The sequence below is a fragment of the Castor canadensis genome, chromosome 15 (assembly GCF_047511655.1).
Source record: "Castor canadensis chromosome 15, mCasCan1.hap1v2, whole genome shotgun sequence".
Taxonomy (NCBI): Eukaryota; Metazoa; Chordata; class Mammalia; order Rodentia; family Castoridae; genus Castor; species Castor canadensis.
The window spans coordinates 90,495,572-90,512,037 of record NC_133400.1 but is presented as its reverse complement, the minus strand read 5'-3'; positions in this window follow the sequence as shown (position 1 = coordinate 90,512,037).

Here is a 16,466-nt window from a genome sequence, read left to right as displayed (position 1 = left end):
GTTTCATTATTCTATTTTCATATATGTATACAAAATACACCCACCATATTCCCATTCTTCATCCTTTCCTAATGCCCTACCTCCTCCCAAAAGTCCCTTCCCCCAAAAAAGGACCTGTTTTACCTTCCTGTACTTCACTATACCACATTTTTTATCCATTCATTCATTAATGAGAACTTAATTAATTCCACCTATTGTGAATAGTATCACAATAAACATGGAAGTGCCAGTATGTCTTTGATACACTGATTCCATTCCTTTGTATATATATACACAGAGGGGAGATATGGTGGTTCAATTTGTACTTTTGATGAGTCTGTGAAGTGTTCTCCATAATGGCTATACTAATTTACATATCTACTAACATTGTATAAGCATTCCCATTGCCCCAACATTTGTAATTTGAGGGACATGGGCAATAATAGCCATTTTCGCTGAGATGAGGTATATCTTGCTGTAGCTTTGATTTTGCCATAGAAACTAAAATAGCATGGTACTGGCATAAAAATAGACATGGGCCAGTGGAACAGAATAGATATGCTGGAAATGTACCCATGTATCCACAGCTGACAGATTCTCCACACAGGCACCAAAAAGTACACTGGAGAAAGTGCAACATTCAATCAGTGATGCTGAGGAAACTGGAAACCCATATGCATAAGACTGAAACTTGACCTTGTGCAAACATCAACTCAAAATGATGTTTTACCTTATTGTAAGACGTGAACTACTAGGAAAAAATGGAATTATATTACAACATTGATATAGGCAATAATTTCTTGATAGATCCCCCAAAACACAGAAAATGAAAGTGAATATGGACAATTAAGATTATGTTAAATTAAGATATTTCTGCACAGAAAAAGAAACAGTGATAAGAATGAAAAAGCAATCAACTGAAGAGATGAAAATATTTTGCAAGTACTCATCAAAAAGGATTAATATCCTGAATATATGAAATTTCAAAAAACTAAACAATGTAAAAGTAAGTAATTTAGTTAAAATGGGCAAATGATCTGAATAGACATTTCTCTAAAGAAAAAAATACCAATGTCTAACAAATACATAAAACAAATGCTCAATATGTGCTATCAGGCAGTGAATTTGAATGCCAATTTTCATCTTTTGTACCTGGTAGGAAAAAGACTGAAACATAAGGAAATACCAGTGCCCCAAATTATCAATGGCTAACCACAGGATTAGACCCTCATGCAGATCACAGTCAACCTTTCTGTACATGGACTAGCCCTAGCCTGGTAAAACAAAGAACCAAGTGAGCCTCACTGAGTCACACAGGAATTCATTGACAGGAAAAGCCAGGTTACCTTCCATGCATCTTAGGTCTGTTTTCTTTTGAACCCTCAACCACAAGATCACTGTCCTTACTTCTATGAGCCCTGCTGTGCCAAATCCCAATACAGGAATAAAATGACCATCATTTAGTTACACACACTGATGTTTGGAATTTATTAGCTGTCACTCCTCTGGCTAATCAAATTTTCTTTCTTCTTCCTTCACAGGGCAGTGAAGAAATAGAAATCATAGCTGGGTGCTGGTGGCTCACACCTGTAATCCTAGCTACTCAAGAGGAGCAGAGAGAGAGAGAGAGAGAGAGAGAGAGAGAGAGAGAGAGAGAGAGAGGAGAGAGAGAGAAAAAATAGAAACCATAGTCCTGTTGTGTCCATGGTGTGTAGGGACAAATGAGACTAAAGCATTTTTCCACACATGAGGAAAGAACTGGAACCAGTACATTTATTTTTTAAAAAGAAGAATCCTTAAGAAAATTATGGTGTGGTGATGCAGAATCTATTCATTTTTAGAACATTCTCTCATTAGAATTTTCCATGTACTATTTTAAATTATCACAAGGGATTGAATAGTGAACATTGAATATTGAGCTTTGTTTGGAATCTAAAACTGCAGATACTTTTTATTGTTATGATGGAACCACTTGTTCATGTTATTTGAAACAATGATTTATTTGACATAATTCCCATGTGACTTAAAGAAATAGTGATTTAAAGAAATTGCTAATGATCAATATTGAAGTTTGACACAGTAAAGAATCAAAAGTTTAAATTAAAGGTAACTTCCCCTTTGTCAAAATATATTCTGTATTTTTTTCTTTAAACTGTATTTGCAATATCCACTGCAGAGGAGGATGCAGTCCTGAGAGGTATGGAGTAACGAAGGCAGTCAGTGTGCTCCTTAATGGAAGATAAGTGATTAACAGTTACTGGAATCATTTTGCAACACACAACCAGAGTTCATTTTATTTTTCAACTATTATACTACCTGTAGAAAACTATTATATTATTTTTCAACTCATTACTTTTAGAAAACTATTTGAACTTGAAAAATCTTTACTATGCATTTTGGAACACTTCTATAAAATTTGACGCATTTATTCAGTGGAATTTGAAGGAGTAGGTGTAGCACAAATTTTGTACGTGACTAAGGACCTTTGCTGTGCTAAGTAAATGGAAGAGAAATTATGCTTAAATAAATAGTGCCATGTGGTCATAAAACGGTTCCCAAAGTCATAGAAGAAGTGAACTGACAACTCAGGCTGGCTTCCACTCCTTCTGTGTTACCTCTTCAGATGCATAGATTTAAAGTCCAGTATAGAAATGATGTGACCTTCATTGATTTCCATATACTGCCTCTTCTCTCGCTAAGCACACCCTGCTTCTTTTCAGCCTTCACAGGGAAAAAGAATAACAGGAAGTCATAACTCATAATGACAATCCAGTATTCCACATGGTAAAAGAGAATTGGAACCAGGTTTTTTATTTTACATGAATGAAAATTTTTATATAAATTACAGTGATTCAGACATTATTAGTTTTAAGTTAATTTTCCCTTTAGGATCTTCCATGCAATATAGTAAATGATTAAATAATTGAATAGTTACTGAAAATTTATTATAGTAAATGCCGTCAGTTCCTATTTTCTTGTTTGTATTTTTGTTATGATGAAACCCTTCTTGATAATAGACATTTGAAAAAAATGAAATATCTTACAATACACATAACAGATAAGAAGTGACTAGTGAACATTTCTCAAAATTTTACCCTCAAATATTTCAAAATTAACACTGAAAAAAAGTTAGTATTATTAACTTTCTAAATAACCAAATATTTTTATCTTCATTTTTTGGCTTTGTAATAAAAATCTTCAGTCCTGATGAGGGAGTAGTCTGAACAAGTGTGCAATAGAAAGGCAGTAAGCAGGTTGCCTAATGGAAGGTAAATGTTTAACAGCTATTGGAAATCACTTTTATGTGAACTTGAATGTATCATCTGTACATAACTATTAGAAATTATCAATAGACAGCATGCCAAAGTGCAGACAAATATTTAATGTAATTTATCACCTTGTTAAAGATTATTCACAAATAATGGAAAATCTTGCATTATTATAAAGTTTGGAGAAGTTCAGTAAATTTTGGTGCATTGAAATAATGAAAAATTGTGAAGTAATTAAATGCTTTTGCTCAACACCACAAACCTCATTTGGAAACAGTTATTCTTTGTTAATTTTCTATTCATTATTAACCTCTTCCAATTCCCACCCATGAAATACAATTTGAGATTATAGTATCTCCTGACTTTGCCTTTTTTGTAGTTTCAGGACATTACCAAAGAATCTCATCTCTCTAGAGGTTTGTTTTGTTTCTTTTTCTTTTTGGATTAAACCTTGCATTAATTGTGGTCTCCAACTCATCTACCTGCACTTAGTACAGTATACCAAAGTCTCTATTTGAATGGCCTAGACAAAGAACAAGAACTTTAAACACATACAGAAAACTTCACAATTCAGTGCATTCTCTCAACAACCTTCAATGGTAAAATGTGCCTAATTTTAGGGTCTGATGTGTTAATAAGGACTTGAAGCCAATTTAAATCACAGAGTAAGTGAAAGAATAGAGTTGCAATAGGAATAAAATACTATGCTAGTAAATAGATATTTTTAGTATGTAAGGGGTTTGTAGTAAATCATTAAAAATTGGGGGATTATCAAATGACAATTTCTAAAGATCCATTTTATTTCTAAAATACTAGTGTTTATTCAGTCATTGCATTCTTTAAGAAAATTTTTGCCATCTCCAGGAACAAACCACTCTGCCATTAGAACTGCATGTAAATTCCCATCCATGAATACAGGTAGGACATAAGCACAAGTTTATATTTTATTGTAACTAAATATGTTTGCTTTAGTTCAACTTTGATCACTCTTGACAATTTAATAGAAAAGGAATCTAGTATCTCAAATGTTAGAAGTAAGGCCTTAAGTTATCTCTCTGGTCCTGTCCTCTATTTCCAGTGAGAAGCACACCATGACAAACTGTCTGATCTGTTCAGATGAATCTGACAGGAATATTCATGATGACTAGCCCAACTGTTTAACAGTGGCTCCAGCAGAAAAAACAATGTTCCTGCTTTGGGATCTCAATGTCTAATTTGGATTAATGCAAAACAAAATATAAAGCACACCTTTTAACAATTTGTCTTAAATGGTAAGGGTGGATGTCATCTTTTAGTTTTGTTGGAGACAAGTCTCTACGATCAGAAGACTCTTTCCTTGTTTGACAAACTATAGATTTTCTAGCAGACAGATTCTATAAGATGTAAAGACATTAGCACAAAAATATTGCAATTAATAAAATAAGCTGACCAAACACTCTTGCTCAATTGTACTGAAGGTTTAATGTAACTCATTTCACCTTTGATCACAGATATTTGAAGTTACTTCAACAATTTTCTTCATTTCTTTTAATAAGAAAGGACATTAAGTCATTACGTCAAAAAAAATACCTAAAAAAAGCAAAACCCTGGACCAGTTAACTTTCAAGGGGAATTATACAAAACAATGTAAGAATAACTAATCCCAGACAACTGGAACTCTACCAATAAATGGAAGTGAAGAAAAAAATTCTTAGCTCATTTAATGAGTCCAGGATTCCCATCATGCCAAAGCCAGACCAGAATATACAAGAAGGGAAAATACAAATTCCTTTTGAATGCCAACATGGAAATTATCATCAAAGTACCAAAACAACACATTTGGGAGCATATTAAAAGAGCTGTGTAGGGGCTAGAGGTCTGGTTCAAGTGGTAGATTCCTGCCTAGAAAGCACAAGGCCCTGAGTACAAACCCCAGTAGTGGCAAAATATATTATCTTTCACCTAAAGTAATTGTATACACTACTAAATGAGATTATTCTCAGAATTTAAACATAGCTTAATGTACAAAATTCAATCAGTGAAAGTATACCATATTCAAATAATGATGGGTAGAAAGTACGCGATCACCTTAATGTATACAGAAAATACAAAACCACTTGAAATAAACTGAAAACTCTTTCATGACAAAAATACACCATAAAGTAGGAATTGAAGAACCTATCTGGATATAATAATCTTCATATGCAACATTCCACTGAGGTCAAAATCTGCAGGGGCACCATGTAAAGTAATGCTAAATGGATTCCCTTTACTGAAAAGAAGTTTATATTTAGTCAAGGACACTGGCAGTAAAAATACAGGATGGCAAAAACAGAAAGGTTGTAACTAGGTCAGAGTGTTTTGATGTTTAAGTCTCTTCCTCTTTTGTATAAAGCTTGCTGAGAAAAATAAAATCTTGCCAGTTGGTCATCAGCCTGCTGGCCCTCTCGATATGCGTTTTGTCAAGCCCTTCCTGAGTGACTGAGTCCTTTCGTATGTCCTGTCTTGTTCATTCCTTTCTTGAGCCCTTTTGGGTCAAGGACCTCTGCGATCCCAGCAGATGGTGCCCCCAAACAGGGACCCGAACAGAGGCTTAAGGTAAGGAAGGATCCAGAGGTGTGCGCAAACATGAGAGAGAAACTGGCCAACAAGTAAGGAGCAGACTAGCTTTACAGAAATTTTATGTTCAATGTTGTGTAACAGAGGTTGTAAAGTGTCTTAAAGTCAGCTTAAATGTTTTTTGTCTTATGTCCAAGAGTGCACTCAAATAGTTAAAATTGTTTGTGTTTCATTGTGTAAGTTTTCTGTATGTCTATGATATGATTAATTTATTAGAGACAAAAAATCTAATAGCTATGATAACAGTCTTATTAAAAACTGGGTTTGACTCAAAACACTATTCCTAAAATTGACTTATTTCAGCTATCAATGCACCCAAAATGAGTCCTAAAAAAACAGAATGGGACACTTCTCAATCAACTCCTAAAAGTTTTTAAAAAATAACTTATCGATGTACTTGTGGCCACTTAGTTAATTCTTACATGTTCTTGAGCTCTTGAATCTATGCACTCTTAAACTGACATTTATGGCATACCTAATTTAGAACTTTTTATATATGTATATATTTAAACATCTTTAGGATGGTTATTATTATAAAATTAATGTAAAGATATACAAGGCTTCTGTTCTCTTCTCTCCCCCACCTCTTCTGCTGCTAGTTTTAAGAAAAACCAAATTTTTAAAGGTTATATCAATCAGGTCTAAGTAAATTATAGGCAATATTTTATGGACAGTAACCTTAGTCTGTTTCATTTCATCATAAGGAATTTATATTCAATTCCTTTATTATATATATATATATTTAATTATAAATCTATATATGTATATATAATATATAAGTATTATATCTGTTAATAAATGGTTTGTTTATAGGTTACTTATTGTATAAAAACAATTTAAAATTGCCTTCCTATATTGGTCTATATAATAAAAGTGAGGTTAATTAAAAAAACAATTTTATTTAAATTTAACTTGAAAATTCTTATAAAAGTTATTTTTAAATACAAGTTACAAAGCGATAAAGTTAAAGTTGAGTATAATCTAAAAGTTTAAAAGTTTTCTGGGGGTCATATCAAAGTTAAATCTAATTCTCTATGTGCATAAAATAACAAGGCTATCTTAATATTGTTCTGCTCTAAATAACATCTATAAAAAACTGTTATAAAAAAGATTTTATCAAAAAATTATTTGTGCTTTCTGTTGATCTTGTCAAGCTTTAAGAATTACTAAAATCAGAGTTCATTTACGTATTTGCTCATGCAAAGGTCTCTTAATTGACCACCTTACAATTGTGTTCTGTGTCTATACTTTATCTAAATATGATACAAATATTTACAAAGTTTAAAATGTCAATTTATATAAAGTGATGAGCTAAAGCTCTCTTTTATCCAAAAGTGTTACATTTAACCTGCATCCTGACAGTCTGCCCCTGTTTGCCTTTAAATTTCCCACAAACGCTTCACAACAACTAACTTAGACAGTTTTACCATAAGGGTTTAAAGACAGGCTTATTCCCTAAATCGTACACAAATCTACCCAATCCTCCATTTCCCACTCTCCCATACCATAAAAGCAGCCTAGAGCTTTCTTGGGGGATTCAGGATTTTACAGAATCTGGATCCCAGCACCCTGTGATATTAAGGACTTACTCTATTAAAAAAAATTACAATCCATTTTTCAATAGTCTTATTTCATACCATTGCCTTATGGATGTGTTCCAAGTCCATATTATAGCTACAAATTCCCTAACAAAAACATCTATAAATCAACATGTGTATATTCTTGAAACTTGAGGTTGAGTCAGCATAAAAGACTGAGCCCCAGAACTAATTTACCACTTAGAGTGTATCATTTTTTCACTACAAAAAAAAACTTCTAAAAATATTAAATTTAACATTCTCATAGGAGTGCTTGTTTCCGCTCTTGCTTATAAAAAAGTTAAAACAACTCTCACACTTGGGGCATTTCTAAAAAGTAAACTACAAAATGTTAAAACTGGCATGTATCTTAGACGTGATTTAGTTAATCAGCGAAAGTACATTTGTCTTCACTACTCTTAAAAAAACTCAAGATACAATTAAGTGGAAAAGCCTAATTGATTCTCCTCTCTATTTTTCTCATATTTAAAAAACCAAAATGAAATGACCCAAACATTGTATGCACATATGAATAAAAGAAAAAAAATGGACAGTCATTTTTAGGCCTAGACTCTAAATACAAGTGAGACGAACTTATAACACACCTCCTATCTACTTCATTTTTAAGATCATATATTCTTTTACACTGCTCCACTCTTCTATGTACCCCAGAACAATGGGTCTCATTGTTGACAAGTCTACTAGGAACATGAGATAAAACAAAAAAGTATGTTAACATCCATTCGACACTACAACCATAAACAAATCACTGCAAACTGCAATAAAATAAAAATAATAATATTTATAAGGTAGTTTAAAAAATTTAAAGTACTAATTCATAAAATACACTTATATAAACTCAAAATATATAAATATTAAACATTAATATTACATTTAACTACATTGTCACTTACAAATGTATATAAAAGTAAAGATAAATGGTTAATGCACAGTTTATTGCTTTTCAAAAATCAGTAATAGAGGGTTCTTATTTAAAATTTAAAATTTTAAGGTCCAGAGTACAACTCAATGATAGTGTTTGCCTGACATATTAAAAACCTGGGTTTGGTACCCAGTACCATAAATAAACAAACAAACAACTAAATATATATATAATATATTATTCAAAAAAACTTCCCATTTTTAATTACATAAATAAACATGTAATTTATCATGCTAGGTAATTAGCCACACACAATCAACTGTTGTGTCATATAACTTACATAAAAATTTTTAAAGCTAAATCATAAAAAAAATGGTAAATACTTGCCAGGACTTGAGTTAAAATAAAAATAAATAAATAAAGAGATGTTAATTAACGGGTAAACATTTTCAGTTATAAAATGGGTAAATTCTGGTAATCAGATGTACAACATGGTAACTATGGTTAATACTGTATATGTAATTAAAGTTACTAAAGAGAGTAACTATAAGTGTTTTAAACACACACACATGCACACAACAATGTGAGGTGATGGTTGTGTTAATTACTTAATTAACTTAACCCTGGTAAACATTGTGGTAATACAGTAAGTGATCACCTTGTATACTTTAAGTATATACAATTATTCTTGTAAAGTCGACCTCAATAAACCTAAAAAAAAGTCAGTGCAGTTTCACCAGACAAAAATCCAGAGGTTAACAGCTGTGTTTTACAAGCTTTATGAAAGCAACTGTCTAATTGACATTCTGTCAATTACAAGAATTTGTCAAGTTTTAGTTTTAAGATTTTGTAGGTGTCATAAAATTACTTTATGTTTAAAATGTTATTTCTCTTTCTATTGTCTAAAAATGTTTCTAAAAGATATAGGCCAATTCAAAATTTCCTTTTCTAAATGCACCAGCTTTAGTAAGTTGTTGTTTTCAAAAAGTTTACTTTAAAATTTATAGACATCATGTTATGATGTCTTTTTATTTTTTGTAAAACGCATTATGGGGTCACTTTATTTTGTTCCTGGTATTAGTATTCTGCATCTTTTCTCTTTTATTCTTAACCATACTTGCTAAATTTAACTAATTTTATCACATTTTTTATAAACCAACTTTTGACTTGATTTTCACTCTTTGCTTTTTAATTAATATTATTAATTTATTAATTACACTTTCTTTAACCAGGTGTTCATTTTTAAATTTTAATATTTAGACAATTAGTTTTCAGCCTTTCTTCTTTTTTCATGTTATGACAAGAGTATCAATTCCCCTATCAAGTGTTGTGTCATATTGTACTGTATTTTATTTCAAAAGATTTTAAATTTCTATTGTGTTTCTTTTTTGACATAAAAATAATTAAATTATTTTACATCATTTCAGGTAACTAAAGACTTTCATTTTTCTAAGCAATGATTTCTATCCTAATATCAATACTGTCAAAAGATATATTCTGATATGTTATTTGATATTTGTTGAGACTTAATAACTCAAAAAAATTGTTGCTTTAACTGGTCACTTAAAAATACATATTCCATCTTTGTTATAGTCATTGTTCTATATAGATATGTATATAGATATAGACATATATATAGATACGTCAATTAGGTCAAGGTATTATTAAACACACACACCAAACGTTTAAAGCTCAATTATTAAAACAATAAGGGAGAATTGAGTACACCACTCCTGCTAATACACTTAATCATGCTCTTTTTGTTTTAAATATTTTAAATGTAGATACACAGGGACGATCAGAAACAAAGATTTTGGGGCTCTTCTAAACAGATTCATCCTTTGGTTGTGTGGAAGGATCCACTGACAAATCCATGGATGGACACCGACCCTGTGTTAATGTGGGGTAGAGGCTTTCTTTGTATTTTCCCTAGGGATGCTGATTCTCCTCGTTGGATTCCAGAAAGATAGGTGAGACATCATGAGTTCTCCGGTGATGCCCAAAGTGGTGGACAAGATCAACCGAGGAGTAGAAAGGATGAGAATAACTCGGAGACTGCCCTCTCGTCCAGTAAAGAAGGCACATAATACCCATGCCAGTCCTCTGCCTACTTGGGGTCAAGTCAAAATGTTGGCCACAGAGGGCGAGGAGTTGCTGAGAGGTACATCACAACCTCAGACATTGGAGGCCTTGTTTTTGGCCATGGTCATCATACTCTCCTGTCAGGTGTGTGGGACTTCTGGAGAAACTTACTGGGCATACTTCCCTGATTCCTCTATTCTTCATCCTGCGTCAAGGAATGACACTGGCATCAAGCTTTCTGCTAATGATACTGCTTTGTTGGGGGGCTCTGACTCTTCCCATATTCCTTATCAATGGCCCTCCTTCAATTATTCTGCAAGGTCATTTTCTCCTCCTCTGTGTTTATCCTGGAATGATGGCATTGCATGTTTGGATGTTCAACTGACTACTCAAATTTCCAGTGCCTTGGGCTCGCAAGATGATTTTACTGAATTATATTGGCATACTATTATTAAAATGGGATTTCCTAGTCATTATTCTCTTGAACAAGGGCCACCTGGGGCTTTCCTCCTTGTCCTGATCTGGATGAAAAGTTTTATGGACCTCCTCCTTGGTTGGATTGTACATACCCAACACCTTGGATAGGAATGGGACAAATGAACATGACTACTAAATTATATGAGCATTTAGGAAATATAGAATAAAAGCATAAATCAGCTGAAAAATCACTTACTCCACCCCACTCTTGAGTTAACTGCAATCACACCAAAAAAAATAAAAATAAAATTTTTAGTTAAATGAATTGCAAAAAAAGAGATGAAAAATCACCTAGAACAAATTTCTCATTTGAGAAAATGAAAACAGCAATTATTACCTGTGGAAGACCTCAGGGTACATTGAGAAAGTAATGTGTAAACACAAATCTTGAGTTTTCATCCATTAATTCTTGTAATTAATGTGTTGACATTTAATTAAGAAAAGAAATAAAAAGAATGGAGAAGAGCAGAGATGATAAAATGGGCCTTGGTTTTCTCCTCAACTTCTCTGGAGTACTTTGGCAAAGTAATTAGCCCCTATTTTAATTATTTTCTAAAAAGAAAAGATCAATGTTTTTATGGGAAGTAGATAGTTGGTTGCTAACAATTTCTGTGTTACATAGAAGGGTGACATTTATATATACTTTAGATTTATTTTCTGTACCATACCTGTCTGTGACTAACAAGATTCATCTGTCATATCTACTTGAGACGGATTAGAAGGACCTATTTCTCTCTGGGTACTGGGAATGGAATTAACACTGTGAATACACCATTAAATACTGTTAAATCACTATTAATGTTAGTGATAAGTGGTTTTTGGTTAGAACCTCTTTTAATGTGTATTCCATTAAATAAGCTAAGATGTTAAGGGCTTGGGTAATTTGACTTCATAATTTACAGCTGCTAGAGCTTTCGTTGGTGTCCAGGCTGCCTAATTGCAAGGCCATCATCCAAATACCCAGTCCAGCTGCCTTTATTCCATCACTAAATAGTTTGAACACTCTATGGATACCTTGAGAAAGCTACTTGTTAACCACATCTTGTTGCCAAAGCACAACTCCAGCTCCTAAAGACAGTGTCCCTGACATTACTCTTTCAAACATTTTATGCTAGGATTTTACCATCACATGACTTAGGAAAGTCTAGAGGACCTTGAAAGCAATCCCAACCAGGCCAGAGGGAGTCTTGTAGAAGATGAGTGGCTTGTGCAAACTAAGTCTTTCATTTGCATAAAGAACTGTCAAAATGGGTGTGGTACCCTTGCCAGTATCCGTTCTGGCTATATAAGAAAACTGATTGGCTCACAAAGTGAACCAACATGAGACACACCCCTGTGTTGCCCTCTAGTATTTCAAGATTATGCTCAATAAAAGGCTTTTCTCAGTAGTCTTTGAACATTTTCTGTAAATTTGAAAATTCTCAAAACAGAGTAGGTTATTAAAAGATTGCCAAAATTGTCACATTCCTATGAATATATATATAACAGAATATGTACAAATTCCTTAATGAAGACAGTAATGAAATTACTTAAAATGTATTAAAAGACTACTCCAATAACAAGAAATTTATGTCAAAGTTGTGTATTAGAAGCACCACTATTTTGAAGTCAGAAATAACCAAGTTAATAGCAGTTTCAGTGCAATATTAGGCACTTAAAGACTTAAGATGAATGGAGATTTAAAATTAAGTGATTTTAAACTTTATGTAACAAAACAATGAAGGATATCCATGATTCGGCTGGTGGGAATATTCAAATGGTAGAGTACCTGCCTATCAGTGAGTTAAACCTTCACTACTGCCAAAAAAGAGAGAATAGCCAAATTTCCTTTAAACTTTATTTTTATGAGCATATTATTGTTGTACTGGGGGTACACTGTGACATTTACAAAAGTTCTTACCATATATCTTAGTTAAATTCACTCCCTCCATCATTTTGCTATAACCCTCTTCCCCCATTCTTAGAATACTTTCCACAAGTCTTATTTTCATACATAAGTACATAGTATTTCCACTCTATTCACCCTCCTTTACACTTTCTTTATGTTCTTCTCTCACTGGTATCAGCACCTAAATAGGACATGCTTTGCTTTCCTGTCCTTTGGTTTGAAGACATTTTTATTTAAGAAGACTATACAGGGGGAGACCAATATAGTGGAAAACTCATAGACCTTGGGACCTTGACCCGCATGACTTTAGAATATGCCATATTTTTGTGGGAGCAAGGATCTGGTAACCCTGCTTTTTCTGCCAACTAAGATACTGCTAATACATAGGGGGCACATACTATTCATTGACTGATCCTTAAGTTAACTTTTTATAGCTCAAAACAACCAGGCACTGGGACAGGCTGCCAATGCCCTTCAAGTCTGTCCATCCTCAGAATGGGAAGCCTCTCTTTTCCTTTTTTTTTTTTTCTTCATATCTTTTTCAATTATTTCCTTCCTCTCTTAGTGAGTAAGGTAAAAACACAACATAGAGAACTGCAGAAAGACATCTTCAAGCATTTGGGACCACATGGACACTCCAAAATTCATGTTGACACAGAACTTTTGACTGTTGTCTGACTGCACTGTCCTGGAGCTGACCCATTTCCCCAGGAGGGAGTTTGCAACCCCACCAGGTGAGCACAGCACATCATCAGTTTTGGAGGGACCCACATAATCTAGCACAGCTGGGGGTGCCAATTACACTCTCCTGGACAAAGCTGGTTGCCAAATAAACAAAGGGAACATTTCCCCTCTGCCTCTAGGAGGAGGTGCAGAACACGGAGCTGAATTAGCCAGTTCAGCTGTGGTGAAAGCTACACATTGCACTGTCTTGGAGAAACTGGGAGTGAGCTGAAACTGACAGTCTTCCAAGAGAAAAGTTCAATTCTACCTCACAGGCTTGTACTGTGAATGGAAAGGGCTGGCGACTACTCATATACTAGCTCCTCATAGGACCACTTCTGAGAACCTGCCTGCACCAGTGGACCCATTCCACCAAGAAAATCTGATCTCAAATACCCTGACTCAAGCCTCCCCAAAGCTGTCCAATAAAGAAGGGCAACATCCATTGCTATGCAGTCCAGCATACCAACATTAAGAAGGGACAATGTCATGGTCAAAGACTGTGTAAAAGGTGTCAACATCTGAATTTGAAATTGGAGAGGAGTCTAGAACATTCATTTAACTGATATTTATACATATGTATATATATGTACATATATATATTAATTTTTAATTTTCTTCATTTTTCTTCCATTTTACTGTAATCTACCTCCCTCTTCCATTCTGTCCAAATACCAGTTCTCTTAGCCCTCTATTGCTCCACTTTCCTTCCTCTCCCCCAATTTTTTCTCTTCTCTTTTCTTCTCTCCCTTCTTTCTTCTCCTTACCTTCCTTTCCACCCCCTTCACCCCCCACTACCTTGACCTCCTCAACACTCACCACCCATTTAATAGTCTATTACATGAACTTTACACCATCCTTCCTATCCTTCAGCAATTCCTGAAGGGGATTATAACACTTCCCTTACAATGACTGAAGTACACCTTAACACTCACTTGGGACTTATTACCCTATAGCCCAAATGCCTCACACTCCTCCCCTTGTTCCCCTTCCCCTCTTTCTGCCCCCTTCTCAAACACCATCTTTTAAAATACATAAGTATCTATTTCTATCCAAAAAACTCTTTTCCCCCAATTCCCTCTGCTTATAGATAATATCACCAAGGGGCTCTAAATATTTAAATAACTGGTCTGGCATTGAATCTGTGAATTTGTTATTGCTAATTTATACCTCTAAGTTAGGGAACAAAAATAACACATTAACCTAGCAAAAACAGTCACTGCACAGTAATTACATCAAGGGAAAGATAACAGGTGATTAAAACCCCCAAATAGCCAATCAGTAACATAGGAGCATGGCACACCATAGAAACATGGGAAGAAGAGGAGGCAAGTGAATAAAATCCCTCAAAAGACTAATAACTTAATAGAAGATTCTTTGGAAAATAAAAATAAATGTCCAGTTGTTGACCATAGTAGAATGATAAGTATGTCTAATGAGCCCAATGAGGTCCATAAAGAGATGCTCAAGGAAGAGCTCAAAATGGAGCTCCTAGAGATACTCATGGAGGAGCTTCAAAACAACCTTCATTAGAACATATTAAGACAACTCAAAGAATATCGGGACAACGTGAATAAAAAACTTGAGAAGACACAGGAACAACTAAATGAACTCAGAGAGGACTTCAAAAAACTTCAAAATAAAACTAAGGAGATTATAAAAAAAGAGATAAATGAAAATAAAGAAGACAGCACAAGTTATGAAAAAGGAGTTTAACAAAGATATGGAAAACTTCAGAAATAAGAATCAAACAGAAATCCTGGAAATAAAATCTTCTTTAAATCAAATAAAAAATACAGATGAAAATCACTCCAGCAGACTAGAACAAGTAGAAGACATAATTTCAGGTCTTGAGGACAAAATAGATATTAACTGCCCCCCTCAAAAAGTAGAAGAATCCTTTGAGAAAATACTCAAGAGCTGTGAAAGGAATATACAGGAACGCAGTGATTCCATCAAAGACCAAACCTGCAAACCATGGACACTGAAGAAGAAGAAGAGCAAGTCTAAAGGTATATGTAATACATTCAACAAAATAATAACAGAAAATTTCCCAAATCTTGAGAAAAAGTTGCTCATCCAAGTATAGGAAGCCTTCAGGACACCAAACAGACATGACCAGACTAGAACCATATTATCATTAAAACAACAAGCACAGAGAACTAGGAAAGAATATTGAAGCTGTAAGAGAGAAAAAACAAATAACATATAATGGTACACTTATCAAAATACCAGCATATTTCACAACAGAAACCTTAAAAGCAATAAGGGTATAGAGTGAGGTATTTCAAGCACTGAAAGAAAACAATTCTAGGATACTCTACCCAGAAAAGCTATCATTCAAAATAGATAGAGGAATAAGTCATCCATGATAAACAGAAACAAAAACAATATATAACCACCAAACTACCACTACAGAAGATTTTAAAAGGAACCCTACACATAGAAGATAAAGCCAAAATAACAACAAAAGTATGGGAAATATTAAACCTCAAGAGAAGAACAGATGAATACTCAGAGAGTAGCATAGAATTGGCTGCACACACACAAATCCTTAAATAACAAAAACAAGTAAATGGCAGAAATTAGCACATACCTCTCAATATTAACACTGGAAGTTAATGGACTCAACTCTCCCATCAAAAGACACTGTTTGGCAAACTGGATAAAAAGGAAGACCTGAAAATCTGTTGTATACAAGAAACTGATCTTATTGACAGAAACAAACACCATCTTAGGGTGAAAGGGAAGAAGAAGATTTACCATGCTAATGTCTCCCCTAAACAGACTATAGAAGCAATTCTTAGACAAAGTGGAATTCAAACCTAAATTAGTCAGAAGAGACAAAGAAGGACATTTCATACTTATAAAAGGAGCAATACACCAAGAGCAAATAATAATTATCAATTTATATGCATCCAATGTCAGTGTACCCAACTTCATTAAACATACAATAATGGACTTAAAATCCATAGACCCAACATAGAGGT